The sequence below is a fragment of the Erinaceus europaeus genome, chromosome 13 (genome assembly GCF_950295315.1).
Source record: "Erinaceus europaeus chromosome 13, mEriEur2.1, whole genome shotgun sequence".
NCBI lineage: Eukaryota > Metazoa > Chordata > Mammalia > Eulipotyphla > Erinaceidae > Erinaceus > Erinaceus europaeus.
This window is the reverse complement of record NC_080174.1, coordinates 85744830-85757539: the sequence shown is the minus strand read 5'-3', so window position 1 is coordinate 85757539 and position 12710 is coordinate 85744830. Positions and strand designations below refer to the sequence as shown.

Here is a 12710-nt window from a genome sequence, read left to right as displayed (position 1 = left end):
TGTAGATCTGAGCTCACATTCTGTGGTCATGAGTAGGAACATTGCCACTGTGGTTTTAATCCTCTACAGAGACCTGAGTTGCAGCTATCATTATTCTCATTTTTTAAATATTTTCTTTATTTATTATTGGATAAAGAAAGAAATTGAGATGAGAACGGGAGATAGAAAGGGAGAGAGACACCTGTAGCCCTCCTTCACTGCTCAGGAAGCTTCCTCCTTGTACCTGGGTCCTTGTGCACTGTAATGTGAGCACTTAACCAGGTGTGCCACTGCCTTATCCCCACTATTCTCATTATCTGCAAAGGAAACCCCCCCCCCCAATTGTCAGTCATCTACCTGAGTTCTCCACTAGCAAATACTGGAGCCAGGGTTTGAATCCAAGAAGAGTCAAATCCACTGGCCTTTCAGTGACATGAATAACCTTGACAGATTCAGAATAACCGCCACATACAATGCAATTTTGAGGTAATAAGCAATTCTCGACAGAGTGTCCAGGAACAAGCTTGGTGTCAGACGCTGAGCTAGAATAAGCCCTCCTTATCCTCACTGGAAGACTTCTTCCTGCCCTAAACATTCACAGCCTCGTGAAATATACAAGATGCACATTTTACAATGTTTAGGGGACCAAGTGTTATCCTGAAGACATCCACAACCCCAATAGATGAAAGGCCCAGGTCACATACAAGTTAAAGAAGAGAAAATGACTTCATTCACCTGCTCAAAAGGGCTGGGAAGACATCTCAGAGAGTGAACACTGAAGTTGCACTAATTTGATCATACCAATTACCATCCAAAGCAATAAAGCTTCATCTCTGGAAAGAGGATATATGAAAAGGCTCTAGCAAAAGTGTCCCTAAGAAGGATCTGTTAGGGAGTCGGGTGGTAGTGCAGAGGGTTAAGCACAGGTGGCACAAAGTACAAGGTCCAGTGTTAAGGATCTCGGTTCGAGCCCCCGGCTCCCCATCTGCAGAGGAGTCACTTCACAAGCAGTGAAGCAGATCTGCGGGTGTCTATCTTTCTCTCCCCCTCTCTGTCTTCCCTTCCTCTCTCCATTTCTCTCTGTCCTATCTAACAACGATGGCATCAGTAACGACAGCAATAATAACTACAACAATAAAACAACCAGGCCAACAAAAGGGAATAAATAAATATTTAAAAAAAATTTTAAAAAGAAGGATCTGTTATAGGTCTAGGCCCATCATATCTATGTGGGGATCCCAGTACTCTCTGACTAGGTCCCCAGGGTCACTGGTCATCTCCAATGGGAACATCATAATAAACCCTCTTGTGGGCCTCTACAATATCTTGCCCTCAATGTAGAACAGTAATAGAAACTGCCCCACTTGGCTGGGTGGTGGCACACCTGTTTGATCCCACATGTTAGAATGCTCAAGAATCCAGGTTCAAGCCCCACCTGTAGGGGGAAAGCTTTGCAAGTGGTGTAGCAGGGCTTCAGAAGTCTCTCTGCCTCTCTCCCTCTTGATCACCCTCTTCCCTCTCAATTTCTGACTGTCTCTATCTAATAAAATAAAAATAATAATAAAAAACAAGAAACTGCCCCATTCTCCAAAGGGAAGCTGGATCAACATACTCTGCCACTCGACGAAGATGGGTCCTGAAATGAGTGTAGCCCAGAATGTTCAAAGCCATGACCATGGACTGTGAGCCCAGACCTACAGGGATGCAGAGGTCACACAGGCTCCTGTGCTGAATATGGATAGACATCGGCCCTGGGTCAGATCAATGGGGTTTCCAGTTAGTGGTATGTATATAATTTTCCCATATTTGGGAGCTACTCTGGGCCTTGATCCAGATTTCTGGTCCTCTTCTGACATAATCCTCCCAGAAAATACTTTTAGCCCACCTGCATGTTAACTGGCATGCCCAGGCAAAAATTAGTAAAAGCCATAGGCCCCTTGGAATAGACCTAAAATAGACTTCCTAGCTTCTTCCAACATGAAGACCCCAAACCTCATCTGCTATACTGTTAACTTTAAGTTTCTAATTGTTAAGCAAAATTTCCTGCCTTATATTTTAATGCTTTTCAGCCACCAAGTTGCAGATGCTACCATGATGCCAACCAGACATCCCTGGGCAAACAATCTCACCAATATGTCCTAGGACCCCACCTCCTCAAAGCTCTGCCCCACTAGGGAAAGACAGAAACAGGCTCAGGGTATGGATCCACCTGTCAACGCCCATATCCCGCAGAGACACAGTTACAGAAGCCAGACCTTCCAGATTCTGCACCCCATAAAGACCCTGGGTCCATACTCCCAGAGGGATGAAGACTAGGAAAGCTTCCAGTGGAGGGGAAAGGATACAGAACTCTGGTTGGTGGGAATTGTATGGAATTGTACCTCTCTTACCCCACAGTCTTGTTGATCATTATTAAATCACTAGTAATAATATAATAATAATAACAATAATAATAATTAATAATGTGTTCCTAAGAATTCTGGTTAGTCTCTCTCACTTCCAGAAAGTTGCCTCAGGTCCAGAATCACTTGAGTCAGCTGTCATGAATGAATATACAGGTGTAAACAGTAGAGATCTTGTCTTGTTTGCTCTCTCCCTACCCTGGTGTGAATTATGAGGACACCATTCTATTACTATATTTTTAGCTCTTTTCTTTCATAAACTGTTATAAGCTTCTTTCTCAGAGTGTATTTTGCCTAAATTTCTTCAATTGCTTTCTTACCTATTATGCTATTTACCCCCCAGAACAATTCTGTGAAGTATAAGCCTGCTCTACATTTGAAGATGAAAGTTGGGATTTTAAATATCTGGCTTAAGGTCATAGGTTAGCCACGTACAGAACAAGAATTCCAAGAGCCAACTCTTGCAAATCACATCATGACAACTTCAGACATCCCTTATCACCAAGGTCCAGAAAGACTCACTGGACAACTAAGTACAATTTCCCTTCAGGGCTAGAATTCATATAAAATTTTAGGTTTCCATGAAACAGGGGGAAAAAATGAGAGAATACAGGGTTATAATGCTTCCCTGGAATCCATTCTGAGAAACTGCTCATAGCTAACCCACAATCCCCAGGGGTCTGATAGAAAGCAGCAAGTGGAAATCTCTGGCTAAAAGGACAAGGAAAAGCCATAACAATCTGCTATGTGTTTGGGCTTTCAAGGCCTTGCAGATAGAATCTCACAGCAGGCTAATGGTGCAGGACGGGGCTGCTGTTCAAAGACTGTAGGCAAGCCAGCAGGCGGGCAACCATTCACACATACCAGCCTGTACACCAGCCTGCCTGGAGGTTGAGTTATATTATAAACCAAATACATTGCAGCAAAGTGAGAATGAAATGAAGGCTGGCTTGCAAACTTGCCATGAGTGGAGATCTAGGCTAGTTGTGTTGTTAGTTGCAACACAAAGAGGTCCTTTGTGGCGGAAGGACTTTGTGCCACCCAGTTCCTGTGGAACCAGTCTGAACTCTCACAGACAAAAAAGGTGGAACTTTTAAAAAAATTTATTTTATTAATGATTTAATAATTATTGACAAGACTGTGGGGTAAGAGAGATACAATTCCATTCAATTCCTAGCACCAGAGTTCTGTGTCCCCATCCCCTCCATTGGAAGCTTTCCTCTTCTTTATCCCTCTAGGAGTATGGAACAAAGATCTTTATAGGAAGCAGAAAGTGGGAAGTCTGACTTGTGTGACTGCTTCTCCATTGGACATGAGCGTTGGCAGGTGGATCCATATGCCCAGCCTGTTTCTGTCTTTCCTTAGTGGGGTAGGGATCTGGGGAGGTGAGGTTCCAGGACACGCTGGTAAGGTTTGCCCAGGGAAGTCAGGTTGGCGTCATGGTAGCATCTGTGACTTGGTGGCTAAAAAGTATTAAGATATATAAAGCAGAACGATTTATTTTTAATAATTAGAAACCTAAAGGTCAGAGTACAGCAGGTGAGATTTGGGCTCTTCATATTAAAAGAAGCCAGGAAGTCTATTTTAGGTATATTCTGATGGACCCATGACTTTATTAATTTTGCATGGGCCGGACAGTTAAAAAGTGCAGGTGGGCTAAAAGTATTGTCTGGGAAGATTGTGTCAGAATAAGGAAGAGGACCAGAAATCTGGATCAGGCCAGAGAGTAGCTCCCAAATAAGAAAGTAGAATTTTTAGAGGTGAAGATGGGATGGTACAGAGGCTAAGAGGAATATAAGCTCTGAAATAAAATAAAAATAAAAACAGCAAAATATTTTTGCAATTATTGGTGTCCACCCTCTGCCCCAGACCTTCAAGATTCTGCTAGACTTGTGGTGACCAGTTGCTAAAGGGATTGGTGTCTAAAACAGGGGGCGCTCTCTTGCTTCAGTACTGTGGCCTATGTCCACCTATCTGGTCAGTGCCTTTGAGGTACCAGTCATTCAGGCCATGAATATCTCTGCTGTGTGGATCTCTACTGAAACCTTAGAAAAGGTGCCAAGTGGGTGGGCCTACCAAACTCTCAGAACTTTTTCCATTGAGGGTTTCCAGCAGGGGTTACCCCATCTACTTTTCTGCTAGAAGCATTCCTGATGGGCAGACAGTAAACCCATGAGGCATGAATCTTAAAGGAAACATCCCAAGATATTCTGTCCCCTGGGTCAGTATCCCAGTGCTGGGGTTATGCCGGGTGATCAAGAACTAGACACCAAAACTTTCACCATGCGCTTCCCCGATGGCTCTGTTTTCTTTCTTCTCCACTCTGCCTGAGCTCACAGGGGAGTTTTCTGGAATTTAGAAGAAGCCAGGGAAGAATTCTCCTGTGCAAAGAAGCAGTCTTAATAAGACAAATGGCCTTTCATATTCCCTGGGGCAATTTTTCAAAGCAACCAACACAGATGTATAACTTAGGAACAAACATGAATCACCAACCAGACAGCGGCCCCAGTCACAGCAAAATTAACCGGCAGACATCACAATATGTCCCACAGATCCGGGGTGGGAGGAGGGATGTGGGCAAGGAAAGACTGAGGATAGACTTAACCAGCCAGATGAAGATACCACACAGGCTGAAATCTGATTAGAACGGCTTTGGAATCAGAAAAATTAGAAACAGACACATTGGAGGTCATTATTTATTTAGGGTGGTCTTTGCCTCTGTCTTAATCAAGACATTCATTTCACCTCTAAGCCCCTTTAATATTAAAATTATTATAAAATAAGAATGTCATAAAAGAGATGGAGAGCAGAGAAATAATACCACTATTCTTAGAAATTTAGGTTTATTCCTTCTTAATAAGATCTTTCCCTGTAGAGTTAGATCTTGATCCTTTTTTTTTCACAAGTGATTTTTATGTATGACACAGTTTCCAGAATTATCATTCTCCCTAGTCTACTTCATGGTTCATCCATAATTTTCTCAAGCATTTTCCCAGTTTGCCATAATATTTACTTTCATATCTCTCTCTCTCTCTCTCCCTCTCCTTTCCCATCTCCTTCTCTCCCACCCCCCCCTCAACCTCAGAAAAGGTTAAAATGAACTCAGGACCTCACGCTTAAACTCTACCACTCAACAGTATCCTGAGCCCAATCTCTTCTTCTTCTTCTCCTTCTCCTTCTCCTTTTTATAAGTTAGGGGTTAGAAGAAAAGTGACTACACCATAGCACTGCTACACCATCCTCAGAGTTCTGTTGATACCACCCATGGTATCCCCATGTGAAGCCAGAACCCAGGCATAGTAATGGTAAGGCATGAGTCTTACCATGTGAACTATCGCCACTGGCTTATTAGTTAAAATAATGCTGCTGTTGGTATCTTTAGTGTAACCAAGACATTTCAGGTAAATGAAGAAAGAATGCCACTCACAAGTTTTCTGGATATTTGACTATGGTTCATATCTATAAGTGAATGGGCTGCTTATATCCATCAAAAGACCTAAAACAATATTGATAGTATTTATTATTATTATTGTATAGAGACAGAGAGAAGCTGAGAGTGCAGGAGGTAGGACAGAAAGAGAGAGGGAGGGAAAGGGAGAGGGAGAAGGAGAGGGAGAAGGAGAAGGAGAAGGAGAGGGAGAGGGGGAGGGAGGGGGGAGAGAGAGAGGGAGACCTGCAGCATTGCTTCACCACTTGTGAAGATTTCCCTGTGCAGGTGAGGACCAGGGGCTTGAACCTGAGTGCACCATAACCCCTGAAATTTACTTTGAAATGCTTCTATGCCTTACTTCTTACCTCACTGTCATTATCTCAAATCCTGATAACAGGTGTCTGTTCTCTCCTTCAAAAGAATCCACAGAGATGTGGCATTCATTAAGGTGATGATGTGTGGAACAATGATGTAAAAATTAAAAATAAAGAGCACTGTTGTCTCCTCTCCCAGGTCAACTAGGAATACCAAAGGAGACCACCGCAACAAGACAGAAGTAGAAAAACTTCAGGAACCTACCAAATCAGCAGTGAGTGCAAACACCTGTGGCTTGTGGACAGAGAAGAGCTTACAGAGAGATTAAGTGGCTGTTAACAGTTCAGCAGTATACCAGTTGAGACACCACCTCCAGTCTATTTCACCAACAAAAAGACTGCTGAAGGGAGGAGAAAACTCCCTTGAGACTCACCAAATGCAACTGTGAGTCTCCATTGCTACTGCCCTCAGAATCTGGAGCAGTGGCAGGGAGGCCCTGTGCTGAAACCAGGGGACCAGGAGAACTAATCAGGAGAAGATCTATACCTTGGCGGTCTAGCTGTGAAAGTTTCCCAAAGGGTGAAGCACAAAATAATGAGGTCAACATCTAAACACTAGTTAAGGAAATAATCATAGGAGTGAGTAAAGAGTTTGAAAGAATTGTCATCAGAAATACAGAAACAACAAATGAGACTCTGGAAGAAAACACTAATCATCTCAAGGTTATTAGAGAGCTGAAAGCTGAAATAGCTGAGCTAAGAACATAACTAGCTGAACAAGCTAAAACAGTATCAGAATAGGGTAACAAAATAAATGAACTCCAGAAAACATCAGAGGGGAGAGAGAATAGAATCAATGAGGCTGAAGACAGAATTAGCAAGTTCGAGGATGAATTAGAGACAGCTAAAAAAGAAGAAAGAGATCTCAAAGAGATTATGAGATACTGAAAACAACAAAAGAGACCTATGGTATGACTTCAAAAGAAACAATATGCACATTATTGGCTTACCAGAGGAAGAAAGAGAGGGAGGGGAAGAAAGCATTCTTCAGGATGTAATAGCTGAGAACTTCTCTAGTCTAGACAAGATCAAAGACATAAAGATTCAAGAAGTCCAGAGGGTTCCAAACAGAATTAACCCAGACTTAAAGACATCAAGACACATCATCTTTAGAATGGAAAGGAATAAGGATAAATAAAGGATCATGAAGGCTACAAGAGTAAAACAAAGAATCACCTACAGAGGAAAACCCATAAGATTAGCAGCAGACTTCTCCACACAAACACTACAGGCCAGAAGAGAATGGCAAGATATCTATCGAGTGCTCAATGAGAAAGGCTTTCAACCAAGACTACTGTATCCTGCTAGACTTTCATTCAGACTAGATGGAGGCATAAAAACCTTCTCAGACAAGCAACAGTTGAAAGAATCAACGATCACCAAGCCTGCCCTGAAAGAAGTTCTGAAAGGTCTCCTATAACTAGTCAGACCACTATAAATAGGCCAAATATCAGAACTCTCTAAATCTCTATAAGAATAACATTAAAATATCTTCAATCTTTGATATCAATAAATGTCAATGGCCTGAATTCACCTATTAAAAGGCACAGAGTAGGATGATGGATGAGAAAGCACAACCCAACAATATGCTGTCTACAGGAAACCCTAACTCAAGAACACAAGCACAGACTCAGAGTGAAAGGATGGAAAACTATCATACAGGCCAATGGCCCACAAAAAAGAGGCAGGAACAGCTATTCTCATATCTGACATGACAGACTTTAAAATAAATAAAATTTAAAAAGAAGTAGGGATGGACACTACTTAATGCTCAGTGGATCAGTCAATCAAGAGGAGTTAACAATTATTAACATCTATGAACCCAATGAGAAGCCATCTAAATACATCAAACTTATACTAAAAGAGCTACAGCAATATATTAACAGCAACACAGTCAAAGTAGGGGACTTCAACACCCCACTCTCTCAACTTGACAGATGATTCAGTCAGAAAATCAATAAAGACATGAGGGAGCTAACTGAGGAGATAGATAAACTAGAACTACTGGACATTTTCAGAGTCATTCATCCCAAGGAACTGGAATACTGATTTTACTCAAGTCCACATGGGTGATTCTCAAGGACAGACCATACGTTAGGTCACAAAGACAGCATCAGCAAATTCAAGAGAAATTGAAATCATCGCAAGCATCTTCTCAGACCACAGTGGAATTAAACTAACACTTAACAATCAACAAAAGATTAGTAAGAGTCCTAAAATGTGGAAGCTCAACAGTACACTACTTAACAACGACTGGGTAAAAGAGGAAAGAAAGGAAGAAATCAAAATATTTCAAGAGTTCAATGAAAATGAGGACACAAGCTAACAAAACATTTGGGACACAGCTAAGGCAGTACTGAGAGGGATGTTCATAGCCATACAAGCACACATTAGGAAACAAGAAAAAGCACAAATAAACAGCCTGATTGCACATCTTAAAGGCCTAGAAGAAGAAGAAGAAGAAGAAGAGCAAAGGAACCTTAAAGCAACCAGAAGGACAGAAATCACTAAAGTTAGGTCATAAATAAATAACACTGAAAATAAGAAAACCATACAAAAGATCAACAAAAGTAAATGTTGGTTCCCCGAAAGAGTAAACAAAATCGACAAACCTTTAGCCAGACTCACAAAACAAAATAGGGAGAAGACCCAAATAAATCAGATCATAAATTATAGAAGAGATATCACAAGAGACACCACAGAATTTTCAACATATCATGCAAGGCTTCTATGAACAACTATATGCCACCAAGCTAGAGAACCTGGAAGAAATGGACGATTTCCTAGATACCTACAAACTTCTAAAACTAAGTAAAGAGGAAAAGTAGATAACCTGAACAGGCACATCACAGCTAATGAAATTGAAACAGTTATCAAAAACCTTCCCAAAAGTAAAAGTCCTGGACCAGATGGTTTTACAAATGTACTCTACAACACCTTCAAAGAAGAACTAAGACCTTTACTTTTAAAAGTCTTCCATAAGATTGAAGACACTGGAATACTCCCTTTCAGCTTCTATGAAGCCAATATCACTTTGACACCAGAAGCAGACCGGGACACAACTAAAAAAGAAAACTACAGACCAATATCTCTGATGAACATACATGCAAAAATATTGAACAAAATTCTAGCCAACCGGATAAAGCAGTATAGCAAAAAGATTGTTCATCATGACCAAGTGGGGTTTATCCCAGGCATGCAGGGTTGGTTTAATATATGTAAATCAATCAATGTGATCCACCACATCAACAAAAGCAAGACCAAAAACCCCATGGTCATATCAATAGATACAAAGAAAGCCTTTGGTAAAATACAACATCCCTTTATGATCAAAACACTACAAAAAATGGGAATAGATGGAAAATTCCTGAAGATAGTGGAGTCTATTTATAGAAAACCTACATGCAACATCATACTCAATGGTGAAAAACTGGAAGCATTTCCCCTCAGATTAGGTACAAGACAGGGCTGCCACTATAACCATTGCTATTCAACATAGTGTTGGAAGTTCTTGCTACAACAATCAGGCAGGAGGAAGGAATCAAAGGGATACAGACTGGAAGAGATGAAATCAAACTCTCCTATTTGCAGATGACATGATATTACACATAGAAATCCTAAGGAATACAGCAAGAAGCTTTTGGAAATCATCAGGCAATACAGTAAGGTGTCAGGCTACAAAATTAACATTCAAACATCAGTGGCATTCCTCTATGTAAACACTAAGTTAGAAGAAGTTGAAATCCAGAAATCAATTCCTTTTACTATAGCAACAAAAACAATAAAATATCTAGGAATAAACCTAACCAAAGAAGTGAAGGACTTGTATACTGAAAATTATGAGACACTACTCAAGGACATAGAAAAAAACACAAAAAGTGCCAAGATATTTCATGTTCATGGGTTGGAAGAATTAACATCATCAAAATGAATACACTACCCAGAGCCATATAAAATTTAATGCTATCCCCATCAAGATCCCAAGCACATTTTTTAGGAGAATAGAAAAAAATGCTACAAATGTTTATCTGGAACCAGAAATGACATAGAATTGCCAAAACAATCTTGAGAAGAAAGAACAGAACTGGGGGCATCACACTCCCAGATCTCAAATTGTATTATAGGGCCTTTGTCATCAAAACTGCTTGGTACAGGAACATGAATAGACACACTGACCAGTGGAATAAAATTGAGAGCCCAGAAGTAAGCCCCCACACCTATGGACATCTAATCTTTGACAAAGGGGCCCAGACTATTCAATGGGGAAAGCAGAGTCTCTTCAACAAATGGTGTTGGAAGAAATGGGTTGCAGAAGAGTGAAACTGAACCACCATATTTCACCAAATACAAAAGTAAATTCCAAGTGGATCAAGAACTTGGATGTTAGACCACAAACGACCAGATACTTAGAGGAAAATATTGACAGAACTCTTTTCTGCATAATTTTTAAAGACATCTTCAATGAAACGAATCCAATTACAAAGAAGACTAAGGCAAGCATAAACCTATGGGAGTACATCAAATTAAAAAGCTTCTGCACAGCAAAGAAACCACTACCCAAACCAAGAGACTCCTCACAGAACAGGAGAAGATCTTTACATACATCAGACAAGAGGCTAATAACCAATATATATAAAGAACTTGCCAAACTAAACAACTAGACAACAAATAACCCCATCCAAAAATGGGGGAGGACATGGAGAGAATATTCACCACAGAAGAGATCCAAAAGGCTGAGAAACACATGAAAAAATGCTCCAAGTCTTTGATTGTCAGACAATGACACACTTCACTCCTGTGAGAATGTCATACATCAGAAAAAGTAACAGCAGCAAATGCTAGAAAGGTTGTGGGGTCAAAGGAACCCTCCTGCATTGCTGGTGGGAATGTAAATAGGTTCATCCTCTGTAGAGAACAGTCTGGAGAATTCTCAGAAGGCTAGAAATGGACCTACCCTATGACCCTGTAATTCCTCTCCTGGTGATAGATCCTAAGGAAGCCAACACACCCATCCAAAAAGATATGTATACACGTATGTTCTTAGCAGCACAATTTTAATAGCCCAAACCTGGAAGCAACACAGGTGTCCAACAACAGATGAGTGGCTGAGCAAGTTGTGGTATATATATACAATGGAATACTACTCAGCTATGAAAAATGGTGACTTCACCATTTTCAGCCCATCTTAGATGGACCTTGAAAAATTCAAGTTAAATGAAATAAGGCAGAAACAGAAGGATGAATATGGGATAATCTCACTCTCAGGCCTATGTTGAAAAACAAGATCAGAAGAGAGAACACAAGTAGAACCTGAACTAGAATTGGTGTATTGCACCAAAGTAAAAGATTCTGGGGTGGCTGGGAGGGGGGAGAATATAGGTCCAAGAAGGATGACAGAGGACCTAGTGGGGGTTGTATTGTTATATGGAAAACTGAGAAATGTTATTCATGTACAATCTATTGTATTTACTGTCAAATGTAAAGCATTAATTCCGCAAAAAAAGAATTTTTTTTTTTTTTTTAAAAAGAGCACTGTTGTTCTCTCCCTGAATGGAAGGACCTTGCCAAGACAAATCACTGACTACAGTGTTTGAGTTGATGACGTCTTGCCATGCACACTTAAGAAGGGGAAAACCAGTATCTGTTTATTGGCATCTTATTTCTTTCTTTTTAATAAACCGAGGAGTATTTTCTGCCCCACATCTTCTTTTCTAGTGTCTTCTACTACCAGGAATCCATGTAAAGCCAGCCTGCACTGGGCAGAGAGAGAGGAGAGAGAGAGAGAGAGAGAGCCAGCAGGTGGCAGAAGTCAGCTACTGCTTCTTTGGACTACACTTCCCCAGCCTCCCCTCAAAGCAGGTGGGGCTGTTTGCCAGTCTTGGAGGGAGAAATATGACTGAAGTCTTATTCATAAGCCTGGAAGGAAAAAAAAAACAGGAATAAAGAACAAAACCACAGGTGTACGCAAAACCTTTTATTAAACTAAGAGACATTCAACTTCCAAGAATTTAAGCTAAGCCAGGTGGTCGCAGAATTGCCAGTGATTGTCCCTGGGGTACTGGGGTACTGGCTGTTTCCAGATGACCTGGGCATCCCAATTCCTGTAACAAAGATTCATGAAGGAGCGACCTGGGAAAAATTCATCTCTGCATCAGAGGATACTTTTCTTTCTAACTCAGTTCTTCAATAAGCCAGTGTGTGTGTGTGTGTGTGTGTGTGTGTGTGTGTGTATATATATATATATATATATTCTAATAACTAGCACAGGAAGAAGAAAAGATAAAAGAAAAATAAATCTTACAAAAGAGGCTTCAACTCAGTTTCATGAAATGGATTACTACCCTTTGCGGGAAGGGCACTGCTATCTTGGTTTGCTCTCTTTCTTTTTCTTTAAATATTTTTTATTATCTTATTTATTGGATAGAGATAGCCAAAAATTGAGAAGGGAGGAGGAGATAGAGAGGGAGTGAGGCAGAGAGACATCTGCAGCCATGTTTTACTACATGTGAAGCTTCCCCCTTTGAA

General features: G+C 40.7%; 1 protein-coding gene across 4 annotated transcripts in view; it reads right to left on the bottom strand.

Moving 5' to 3' along the window:
- PDE4B (phosphodiesterase 4B) overlaps positions 1 to 12710 on the bottom strand; it is a 651743-nt gene that overhangs the window by 179553 nt on the left and 459480 nt on the right. The gene's annotated exons all lie outside the window — the stretch shown is intronic.